Below are 13,232 nucleotides of genomic sequence, written 5' to 3' on the forward strand. Positions count from 1 at the left end.
TGATGACCTCCTTGTTTGTGAACGACTTGATGAACTTAGGTGTCATCTTTAGGAACTCCACCTGCATGGACAAGTCTTGGGTGGAGAGACACACATGCTGACCCACTTGGTAGGTAAGAGCAGGTGTGGGGCAGCGGTTGGTGGTGACCAAATCCAGTCCTCGAGGGCAGGATCCAAGCCAGACTTTCTGTCCTACAGGTAAACACTTTCACCTGGGGTTCCATTTACCTTGGTGAAAGCATTTCCTGCCTCGTAGGATGCAAAACCTGGCTGGGTTCCAGCCTTCATGGATTGGACCTGCCCATCAGAGGAGGTCAAATCCATTCCTCGAAGGGTTGGATTCAAGCCGGGATTTACATCCTACCAGGCAGGAAATGCATTCACCAAGGTAAATGGAACCCCAGGTGAAAGTGTTTACCTGTAGGACAGAAAGTCTGGCTTGAATCCGGCCCTCGACCCCTGACCTAACCCTAACCCACAGAGGGTGGCTCGCAGCCATGTCTTGCAGGAGCAGTGGATGAAGGCCTGGACGGGCAAGAAACCTTCTTCTATTGGGGTGGGAATAGTGCTGGTCATATCCACCAGCACATTGAAAGGAAGAAAGACCGGTGGAATAGTTGACCAAGGAGGTGCGAGCATATTCAGAAAGTATTTGTGACAAACAGAAAGAGGGGTTCTTTTTGCTGCAGCTAAAGTTCTGACAGGTATTGACAACAGAGATCACATAACTCCCATACTGGCGTCTCTTCATTGGCTGTCCATTAAATTTAGAATCATTTTTAAAATTGTTCTTCTGACCTACAAGGTCATCAGAGGCCTAGCTCCATCCTACCTGGAGGAGCTAGTGACACTTTATCATCCTAATAACCCATTTCAAAAAGGTAGGTTTTAAGTCTGATCTTAAAAGTAGCGATGGAGTCAGCCTCCCGTACCTGGACAGGGAGCTGGTTCACACAGCAGGGGGGCCTGGTAGCTAAATGCTCGGCCCCCCATTCTACTCCTAGAGACTCTGGGAACCACAAGTAGACCAGCATTCTGAGAGCGGAGCGGTCTATTGGGCTGGTAAGGTGTCACTAGCTCCTCCAGGTAGGATGGAGCTAGGCCTCTGAAACATCTCAATGGTGTGCATGTGTGGCATCAATGTCTGAACACTCCCTTTATTTTGTTTCATCAGTCAGGGAAAGGTGATATTCCTTTAATTCTCCTCCTCCTCCTCCTCCTCTTGTTCTCAGCTCACCTTCCTTCCTTTAACCCTCCACCCAGTAATATTCAGAGATGATGTCCTATTGATTTTTGCTGAAGGGATGTTTGACAAGCTGAAACATGCACAGGTTGTAATAGCAATAATTTTGTTATGAGTAGTTGCTTATTACACTGTAGTTGAGGCTGGCGATACGATACAATAATATATGATAAGATAAGGTATTATATGATCCAGGAAGAGCTGAGAGGAAAGCAAATTTCTGCCACGTCAATCAACTTTTTAGAGAGCTGGATTTAGTTGTGGTGATACGCGGTGAAATCGTGGAATCCTGTTAGACGTCCAACAGGAAGTGCTAACACATACAAAAGCTAGTCAGTCCTGCTGTTATCAATAATGAATTACACATAATGTACAGGATTTTACACATGTATTATACAGTATACGCATGGAGCTTTGAGGAGCTTCATGTGGAAAAATAACAATGTATTAATAGTCAAATTTTTAACATTTTTATAGTTTGCGCAGTTGCAGAAATTAGTTTATAAAACTAAAAAAATGTGAACTTTCATCATGGGGAATGTGCATTTGGCTATATTAATGTAGTGTAATTGGGACAATTTTAGGAATGTTTGGAGAGTTTGTTTTATCAGGTAACAAGCAAAAACGGTTTGTGATTTTTTTCTGGCAATATATTATATACACGCAGAAATGTGTGCCTTTAATGTTGCCTGTGGTTTTGGAAATGTGTCCATATGGGTTCTAAAATAAAATAAAAAAAACAATGTGTCTGCATGTGTTTGCACATTGTCTAACTAAATGGAGGGGTCTAATCACCTCAGAGGGAGGAACCTCTTCCCCTTCCGCCGCCTTTTAACATTAACGGATATTAACGGCCCCCCAATGCTCCTCTGTTTCCTTCTGAGAACTGAAATATATCACTAATGGTTTATCACAAACATGGCTAATGCTTTATGCAGACCTTTTACCATTAATAAATGATGGCATTTAAATGGGAGGAGGGCTTCTGTGAGGGTGAGAACTGGATCCGTGTCAGATTTTTAACAGAAAAATTAGTGCTTGTTACAAACAAATTTAATTGTAATACATTTGTTGCTGTCAGCAAACAGATTTGCTGACAGCAAAATGATTAAATTAAACTTTGTTCTGCCTGCACTCAGTAAATGAACGTTCTCTAAAATACTCAATAATGTGATGACATCAGATGTTGCAAACATGCGCATATATACCGTCACAGAGATGTGAAGAAATGTTCTTTTTTATTCCATCTATTGTCCATAAACCTGCAGGTGTGTGTCCTCAGTCCTCAGTCACATCCACGTCCCTGCCCAGCACGTCTTTCCCTCCTCGCTTTGGAACTGAACTGTTGTCCCCGTGAACTAGGAATTGCAGACACACACAGACACACGCACACACACACAGCTTAAGCACGGTTGACCTTCTTGTCCAGCATCGTGCGTGCTCCCCAGTGTCCTCATTAACCCAACCTGGGAGGCTACCATTCATCTTATTGCTCGCCCCCATTTCTTGTAATAACATCCTCACCCCATCGCATCTTTAACTTTTTCAATTAAAAGAGGAGGATCCCTCTATTAACCCCACGTCTCCTCCGGCCATTTTTCCAGCCTAACGTTGTTTTGTAAAGGGCCGCGGGGACGGATCGGTCAGTCATATTTCTGCCTTAAAATGGTGTTGCTCTTCATGTGGTGACAGCTGGCAGCAGGGTTTGGCAGAGTTATGGAGCCTGAGCTGACGGGACCACTCATAAGTTTGCGTCTCATCTTGATGCTTATCGGGGGGGTGAGAGGAGTCATAGATAAAGAAGCTGTGGAGGTCAGTGTTTCCCCCCCACTGTCTGATCATCCAACCAGCACTTCAGAGGTTTAAACATGAACTATTCTGAAAATATTGGTCCAATATTACTGAGTTTCTTTTCTTGGGTTATCTTTTTTCTTCATTTCTTAACTAGGTTTAATCCATGAAGGTAGTTAGAGCAATATGATGTGCTCCACCTGTGCCAGATGTAAGACAGAAATAACACCTGCATCACCATCTCAGGTAGTGGTTTGTTGTGAAGAGATTGGGGAAGAAAGGAGCTACACTTATTAAGAGCACCAACACCAGTGTGACGTCAGCAGCGTGTGCTGAACCCTGTCTGATGCTGAAGGTCACCTTTGGAGAAATGAGCAGAGCAGAATTCATCAGTGGAGTTACTCTCAGAAGAGAAGCCTGTGACATCATTAACAATATGTGTTATCAGCTCACCCCCTCTGCATCAATCTCAACTACTGCAAATTCACAGAGGTAAAAAAGCAGCAGACTTTTTCAACAACTGTGCTGAGGACATCTCTGGAAAGCAGTGATGTAAAGATTCCACATCAATCAATCTATAAGTAATAGAAACTTTAAAGTAAGGAATCCCAGAATTAGACTGATTATTGTGCAATGTTGCTCTTCACTTTTAACAAGTGAAGGACGTTTCCTGTTTTCAAACATTTATTTATGCAGGAAATGTTATTTATTGATGGACGTAATCACGAAGCTACTGACGATGGTGAACTACTGGCTCAAAGTTTCATTATTACCAGCTTTACTTTGAACTCTAAAAATCCCAAGACTGGAGCAATTTCCCACACATTTCATTTGAAAAATGATTGTGTGCATGTGTGCGTGCTTGTGTGTGTGTGTTGGCACATGTAGAGATGTGCCGAAAACAACAATGGATCAATAGGTTTACTGTGGCCTCTAGCCAGCGGCTCTAACACCCTGCTTGTGTGTTTGTGTGTGTGTGTGTGTGTGTGTGTGTGTGTGTGTGTGTGTGTGTGTGTGTGTGTCTACTTCTCTCCTTTCCTCTCATCAATACTTCCATTCGCTGGGCCGAAGGGCCCCAGGCCCCCCCACAGTGTTCACATTTATTTTTAGAGGGCCAACAGAATTTTCACTGCAGGGCTGATTACTGCCGCATGTGTTTGTGCTGCAGGAGCGCTGAGTGCTGCCAACATGCAACAGATGTATTTATAACAGCAGCATTCATCTGAGGGAGAGGACAGGCTGCACTCCAGCAGAAGCTACACCCAAACTTTGCCTGGGTTGGTGATGCGTCCTCTGGATACACTGGATACTTACAATACTTACTTTGTAAACTGAATGCTATGAACTTCATCTACAGACAGTTTATCTAGCACGCAATATTTCTAGATCAATTGCTTTACCGATTGGTTTGGAGCAGTTTGTACAGAAATTTCATGTTTGTACAAATATCTTTTCATCAATGCTTTTGTTGCAAAGAAAACTAGTGAAAACACAGGTATTACAAGAGAAAAGACAATTATTACAAATGAAAACACAGTTATTACCAGATAAAACACAGTTATTACAAGAGAAAAGACAATTATTACAAATGAAAACACAGTTATTACCAGATAAAACCAATTATTACAAGTGAAAACACAACTATGAAAAGAAAAAGTTTTATTAGTAGTAAAAACACAGTTATTATAGGAGAAAGCAGTTATTGCAACTGCACAAAAAGCATTTTTTCCTCACCTAACCGTCCCCCTACATTTAATTCTGCTTCTTTCACTTTAACTCACACACACACACACACACACACACACACACACACACACACACACACACACACACACCTCCAGTGGGTTAGGATATTACCTGTCAGCTGGAGCTTGATTAATTAGTCCTTAATTGGTTGTCATGTCACTGACCAATGGTGTGATGGCACCCTTGAGGGCTGGGTGAGGCAGAGGACAGCACACAGAGAAAATCTAAAAGAGGAGGAGAGCGAGAGAAGGAGGAGAGAGAGAGACGACAACGACTGGGCCCAAAACATCTCACGTCCAATCTGATGCAGCTAAAATGTCTTAATGTCAGACAGGAGCAGTGGAGGCTGATGACTGAATGAATGAATGATGCGACAGAGTTTGCCTTTATTTCTGAAGGATGAATGTTTCTGGGAGTTCCTGGGAGCCTGAGAGGGGCAGCCAACCTGATGAAGTGAAGAAAACTAGTGAAAACACAGTTATTACAAGAGAAATGATATGATAGCACATCAAGGTTTTGGTGGGTAATGTATATTTTTATGAGTTTTTATGCCTGTAATGAGAGTGGGCCTGCAGGGAGACATCACCAGACTGGAGCGTATTCTGGGATCTTTGCTAGCAGGCACAAACAGCCTGTTAATAAAGAGGCTATTTGTCAGTCTGTCAGTGCTCAGTCCTCAATCAATGAACTCACCAAGTCTCCAAACCCAGCTGCAGGAAGAGACAACAGAATGTGCAACTTCTCTGAATTGAAGGGACAAAAACAGGGGCGTAGATTTCCTTAAAAATGGAACCTAAACAGTTTATTAGCGCAGGAGTCCAGGACAACAGTCTGGTGTTTTTGTTTTGTAAGGGATCAATAAAGATAAAGTGTTTTCTCTTATTTGGACGAATGTAGTGCCCTGACCTCCACCCACTAGCAGCAAACTATCCTCACCATCTTTACAGGTGACTTTTTATAAACACACAAATCAGTGACCGTCTGCATCCCAACACACTGAAGTGTGTGTCATGTTTGTTTTCCTTGTTTACAGTTTGAAAAGGTCTGTTAAGCTAAAGAATATATTTCAAAGTGACATAGTTGCAACATAGTTGTCATGTAAAGGAAAAGGTTTTATTGACTTTGATAACTAATAAGCTCATCACAGACCAGTTCATCAGGTTACGCAGGTGGATCCAGTTCCCTCCCCATTTCTCTCCCCAGTTCCCTCCCCAGTTCCCTTCCCAGTTCCCTCCCCAGTTCCCTCTCTCCTTTCGGCTCGCTAGTGTTGCATGTTTGTAGAGCCCTCCAGAGAGTGACAGCAGCCCAGAGGAGCATTGCAGCTCCTCCAGGACTGCTGTGGCCAGAAGGTTTGCTGCATCTCCCAGCAGAGCATGGTGGAGGAACAAGAAGACCCCACAGACAGCTAGCTGGGATGAGGAGACCCTTCACTCAGTGCGTCCAGGCACCTGCAGTCAATACACACTGGACCAGGTCCTCAAATTAAGTTAAGTTAATGGTTCAGACTACACCAGTAAATGATGTGTAAACTATAGAACAAGTTCTAAGATGCTTGTCTAAAGAAAAAAGGAGAGAATGAATGAAAAGTCACAATCTAAAGTATAAATGTGTTAAAGATGAGCAGTCTGATATTTAGGAGGCAACAAAGCTGAGTGACATCACAGAGGGAGGAGAAGGAGGTCAAAAGAACTAACATAAGGGGGTGGGGGAGTAATCCCAGGAAGACTTTCTCTCATAATTAATAAATGAAAGATGTTGTTAGTGCATCTGATCAATAGAGTTGTTAGGGAGAAGGTGCGATTGATCGGATGTTGGGATGAGGGATGAGTGGGGGGACTGGGAGGTGTGGAGGAGAGAGCACAGCTCTGCTCTTCACTCTTGTGGCTGTTTCAAATTTTCACCCTCATTGAGAACAAAGGAGTCTCCTGAGCCTCATCAGTACTGATAGACACTTAGCACCATCCTGACCTTAATAGGTGGGAGGGGGTGAGCAGGAGGGGCGGGGGGGGGGGGGGGGGGGGGGGTGATGACACACACGGAGGGAAAAGCACAAACACTTGGAAACGATCCGGAATCTTTCTAAGCTAATCATCCCCTCTTCTCCTCTACTGATGTTAAAGCGTCAAGATAGCAGATGAAGGTGTCAGGACTTCCCGTAGCAGCTGGTTTCAACATGAGACGGACTTTAGGAGACCTTGATCTCATCATCTTCTCTCATCACCTTTTCAGATTTTAGTGGCTAAACTTCTGACTGTATTTATTTATCTTCACAGCCTCTCGGACTCGACAGGTCAAATTGTGTGAGAGTACGCTTGCATGTTTGTCCATTAACAGCTAATAGCAGCTCCTTTTCCCCATTATCACTAATGGATGGAACTCTCAGGACACACACACACGCACGCACGCACGCACGCACGCACGCACGCGCGCACACACACACACACACACACACACACACACACACACACACACACACACACACACACGTGTGAGATACTCTGCTGGGACCACTACTCTCTCTCATTCCCATGGTGTCAAAATTAGGCATGCAATATAAAAACTGCATGTACACACACAGACACACACACACACACATACACACACACACACACACACACACAGATATGTACTCAGATGTGTCTGAGTTGGCTAATTTGGCACATTTAGCGTGTCCTGCTGGAGGCCCTGTCCTGATGGGGGACTCACCTGCAGGCCTGCAGGACAAGACAGGTGGACATCCGGATGATTAGATAAACCCAAAGAATTATCATTTAAATCATTGTAGTTCTGCTCTATAAAGGTCCCTCTCCTTCATCCTGTTGGTGGTGTTCCTCTGATGTAAAGGTCCTATAGGTATTGTAGCACATATACATGCCCCCACCCCCCATTCACCCCCACCCAGCCTGGTGTCCAGTCTCTGGGGACATCGATCTGCCACCAATCTTCAGCCCTAACCAGTCAGAGCTGCAGCCGGTCACGTCCTCTGTCCCTCCTGACTGTAATGAGGACATGGTCAGGGGACACTGGGTGCGGTCCAGGGACGAGACCGCTCCTGCAGCACGCCGCCACAGGCGCCTCTCCGGGTTATTATTACAGCCTGATGCTGCAGCCTTTCTGACCTGGTGGCATCATAGAATTGACATTTGTCATTTAGCAGATCCCATTTGAGTGATCCTGCACCTGATTTTTCCCATCACTTCCGTAGAATCCACCTTGCTGCATCCAGTCGGTCACGAGTCGACCTGCAGGCTCGACATTCCTGAATTATGAGAGATTTTCCCAACGCTGCCGACTGGAAGGCGGCGAATATTTCAACCTCAAATTCAAAATGAACCTCCAGAATCTTCCAGAAAATGTTTAGTAAAATAAATGAGGTTTGTCAGAGGAGAGTTTGATTCCTGCTTGTCTTCTGTTGATAATTCAAAGCTAAAGACTTCCTGCAGAGAGCGAGAGAGAGCGAGAGAGAGAGAGAGGGAGACATAGAGAGACCCTGATGAGCACGGCCACATCCAGACGTCAGCTGTCAGTCACCTGAGACGTGGTCAGGAGCAGCAGCCCTGACGCCCCGGACACGCTCGCCATGAAACCGATTATCTCATAAACAATTCATCACTATCCTGACGAACAGAGTCCCACTCTCACCTTGTTGCCGAGTCATTTATTGACACGCAGGCAGATAAAATATTTATCACCAGCAGCGGCAGCGTGATCAATGCTTCGGCCCTCCAGGGAACACATCAGGGTGGCGGTGGGCCCAATTGGACCGCTATTTGTTCAACACATCAAAGGCAGCAAGGTATTAATCCGGTTTTCCGAACGCGGTGTACAGCGTCGTGGTTACAGAGACGGGACTTTATCTTAGACACGGAAGCAATAAAAGGATTCCACTAACTGCTCAGCAGGTCAGAGGTCAAGCCGGAACAGTCTCCTTTTATAGAAAAATACTTCCCACCCATGAACCACACCATCACCACTGGGAGACCTTCTCTGACCTCCTCCCAGCTGAGGAGGAGCACCAGTCAGTCAGGTCTGTCTCCTCCAGACTGTTCAGAGGAGCAGGAAGTGGGAGAACCCAAACACACCAGCTCCGCTGCTCAACCCTGAAGGTGGTTACGGCGGCGCTCGTGATGTGCACAGAGAATGAAATCAGATTTCATCCTTTTAAATGGGTTCTTGAGTCTGATTGAGCTCCTACGGTTATAGTTTGTTTGTTTTTTGATGGTTTTCCCGTTGAAATTTAGTGTTTCTCCTTCTGCTGACGTGAGGGGAAAAGGTCAGAAAAGGTTATTTATTTCATGATGTGTTTATTGCTGCCTGGTCGATAATCCTATCATGGGATTATCAACACTACTGGATTAAAAGCAGCCCTTTTGGAGCTGGACATTAGCTCCACTCAGGGGCTGCAGATTAGATACCACTGACTTTCTGAGCTAAAGTTAGATTTTCAACACAAAGGTAAACATTCAGTTCCAGTAATGATGCACATGGATACAGTATGTTGGGTCAGTTGGGTCAGTTGGGTCTGTTGGGTCTGTTGGGTCTATTGGGTCTGTTGGGTCTGTTTGGTCTGTTGGGCCTGTTGGACCTATTGGGCCTGTTAGGTCTATTGGGCCTGTTTGGTCTGTTGGGCCTGTTGGGCCGGCCGATCTGAGCTGAATTAGAACCTCCAACAGCAGCCTCTTTTCTCTCATGCTGGTCGGAACTAAACACACACTTCATCCTCCGTTTGATCCTGCTCTGTCGGCACTTAAGATCGACTTTTCCTGCACATCTTCTTTAAATGTCAACACCGTGCACTTTGTCCCACGTTTACGTATGCGCACGTTCTTGCTGAGGATTAAGAGGAGCCGAGGAGGCCGACGGCTCTGATGTCGGAACGTTCTGCTGCTGTCAGGAGCCTCGCAGCAGAGATACGGGGGATAAGAGCGCTCTTTAAAACTGTTTGTAGGGATGAAAGTCTGCAGCCAGAAGCTCAGAATTAAGAGCACAGATAAGGAAAATCCCCGGAACCCCCCCAGGAGAAATCTACTGACACCAGGGAGCAGAGCAGATGTACGTATATAACACTCTTACATTCAGACGAGTTCCTTAATGGAGAATTTTAGAGTACAATCACTGCTAATTCATAGTGAAAACAACTCTAGTGTTTGATTAACATGTATATTTATTATCTGTGTTGTGCATTCAGAGAAGTTCTGAGGTCTCACAGTTTACTGAGTATCGATTAGGGAAAAGTTTGGTAGCTGGAGGTTCAGTTCCAGTTGTCAGGTCAGTTATTTTTATCTTTCTGTCCATTTAAGGTCAAACATCAAATTTAGAAAGGGGGGGTCCTCTACCCAAAGTGGCAGATGGATAATTTCCACACGCTCCTCCTCCCTGTGCACGCTTGCACACACACACACACACACACACACACACACACACACACGCACACACACACACGAAAACACACAGATGGAAGGATGTGGTGAAATTGTAATGAGCACAGATGAGGTCAAAGGTCCCAATCCCAGAGGGCCCAAAGGACGCGTGTGGAGGCCGGATGTTGTAAATAGGCAGTAACACGAGAGAGAGAGAGAGAGTGTGTGTGAGTGTGTGTGTGTGTGTGTGTGTGTGTGTGTGTGTGTGTGTGTGTGTGTGTGTGTGTGTGTGTGTGTGTGTGTGTGTTACAGCTGATGAATTTAATGACTTTTTCAAGCTTCTAACACCTTTTTGCACGTCGACACTCATCAGAAAGTTGATTAGCAGGTGAGTGTGGCCCAAACTCTCAGCCTGGTGCTGAAGGTCGTGTCCTCCAGAGTTCTTATGATAACTAACGAGGTTGCTCCTGCCTCTGCTCCTCCTGAGAAGGTTTGTGAGGCGCTCAATAACAGAAAAGCCTCCAAACCAACTGATGAAAGGAATTAAGAGGAGCTGAATGAAGGAACTCGGACTAAATTTGCTGCATAAGTAACTGTGATCAATAGTTAACATTTGAAAGTTTGTTCTGTGAGCGTCTGGTATCTTTCATCAAAGGAGACATGAGTTCACTACTGTACTGAGCCAGAACACTGCAAAAAGTGGCAACAATTACAGTAACGAGCAAAGAAAAGAAGAAATAATCAGTGAACAGAAAAAGTTCTGACTCCTCAATAATAACAGCAATTAAAATACTTCAAAACGACTCAGTGACGTTCTCAGTACGGTCAGTTGACATAGTTTTAAAGCAAACTTGTTTTTTTTATTACTTTAAAAAATAATGGTGGGTGTTTGTTTGTATTAGTGCAGCTCAACAACAACAGCATCATCGTTCTGTCACATTCATCAACGATAAACAACCACTGAGAGAAATTGAGCTAGTTTTGAGCTTTTCGTGTGTGTGCGCGCGTGTGTGTATGTGTACGTGTGTGTGACAGGAAGTCCTTTAAACTGCTAAACACAAACTCACAATGGTGGTTTTTACTCACAGATTGTGGAAAACAGAATCCTAATACTTACATTTGCAGCTGTTAATGATGGCAGGGATGTGACTCAATAAGCAGACAGGGGTCTGGACATCCGGACACCAGGACATCAGGACGTCTATGACGCCACGTACAGGTGAGCGAAGACGTCTGGCCTTTGACACTAACCTTCTGTGCTGTGTATTTACTGGAAAGACTCCCCCTCTGCTGCGTGGCCAGCGTGCTGCTAGCGGAGGAAGCTCAGGAGGAAGCGCAGCAGCTTCGTTCCCATCCCAGAGTCTCCTCACTTCTTTTAGTGTTAAAAAGATCTCTGCTGCGATCTCCTCACCTCGTTAAAACACCACACGCACAATATTCCCCCTCAATCCCACAAACGGCCACGCCTTAACAGCCGTTAGTCACGTTAAATCCATCCTAAGCTGCAGCAACACTCAACTTTGAATTGATAATTGAAAAGTAAAGCAGCGGCGATTAATTTTTGACAGCGTTGTGGTTTTAAAGACAGCCGCCCCTCCCTGGGACGGGGGCCCCAGACTCCATGTGGTTGATGTGAGAAACCCCGGTGAATCAAAGCTTCAGCCGGGCTCCCGGGAGTTTCCCTCCCTCCCTCCATCCTTCCGCGCTTGCATCCCTCCATCGCTCGGCTGGGTTTTAATGCCTACCTGAGGGACCAGAGGGGAGGGGAAGGAGAGGAAGCCGAGGTTCTCTGACTCCGAGTCGATACTTTCTCTCTCCAGCCGTGCAGAATCACAGCCTCTCTACTCTTAACTAATCGAACCCTGACCCCCTTCCACCGAGCTGCCTCCTTTTTCTCCCAACTTTAACAGCAAACTCCGACCTCGTCAGGCTAAACACACGCTCGTCCTCCTTTGATCCGCTCTTCACTCGGCACTTAACATTGACTTTCCCTGCCTACTTGCTGTAAACGGGCACACGCATGTTTAAGTATGCGCACATCCTTCCGCAAGATTAAAGAGAAGCCAGCAGGTTGATGTTGCTCTGGAAACGTGTCAGCGGCCTCAGAGAGGAGCTACTCGGAGGGATGAGGGCCCCTCACACCGAGGCCTGAAACAGTCAAAGAGCAGAGAGGAAAACTGAAATCAAACCTGGTACTTTTTCACTTTTATTCTGTGGAAATATCACCTAAAGCTCATCAGAGTCTCCTAAGAAGAACACAGATGTATTAAAACATGTATTCACAATATTAGGAAAAAATATTAGGAATATTAAATTTTAAATGATTAAAAAATACTAAGAAAACTGAATTTCTAGCTGTGAAGAGAAGTTAGATTTGACCTTAAAGTTATAATATAACACTATGGGAAAGACTTCGGATTTATTCAGTTCTTCAGCTGTGACCAGACGCAGACGCATCACATCCTCCTGCACAGCTACACAAAGGACGACGACACATGCAAATATAGGATTAGATATAGAATCGTCTATAGGATTAGACACCCATTTGTGTGAGGACAATAATAACAACAACAACAATAATAATAATGACATCACAGAGGATTGGTGTACGGATAAGGTACTAACTTTAAGTCAAATTTAAGGCAAATTTAATACAAAACAATTCAATATAACAGACAGTATCTGTACCGTGTGTGTGTGTGTGTGTGTGTGTGGTGTGTGTGTGTGTGTGTGTGAGTGTGTGCGCGCGCCCGACTCAGGTGCATCTTGTTGAAACTCTCACATCCAGCTGTGAGAGCGCATCGATTCAAAACTACCGCAGAGCTTCTGATAATCTTTTTATCTCAGGAAAATAAAAACCACTCGCAGCTTAAACGCAGGAACTTTTGGGAACGTCAATAACAGATAAAAACTCTACGCACGCAGGAACGCGACTTTTCCGGCACAACTTTAAAGAAACGCAAACAAATAAGGAAAAAAATCCTCAGAGTTCAGAGATAAACTGGTCGGTTGTTCCTTATTAATCAATAAAGCCGAAAGCTCAGTCTCACCACCGACTAAAAGTATCAATTGTCTGATTACTCAGGAAATAG

The sequence above is a fragment of the Takifugu rubripes genome, chromosome 6 (assembly GCF_901000725.2).
Source record: "Takifugu rubripes chromosome 6, fTakRub1.2, whole genome shotgun sequence".
In the NCBI taxonomy this organism is placed as follows: domain Eukaryota; kingdom Metazoa; phylum Chordata; class Actinopteri; order Tetraodontiformes; family Tetraodontidae; genus Takifugu; species Takifugu rubripes.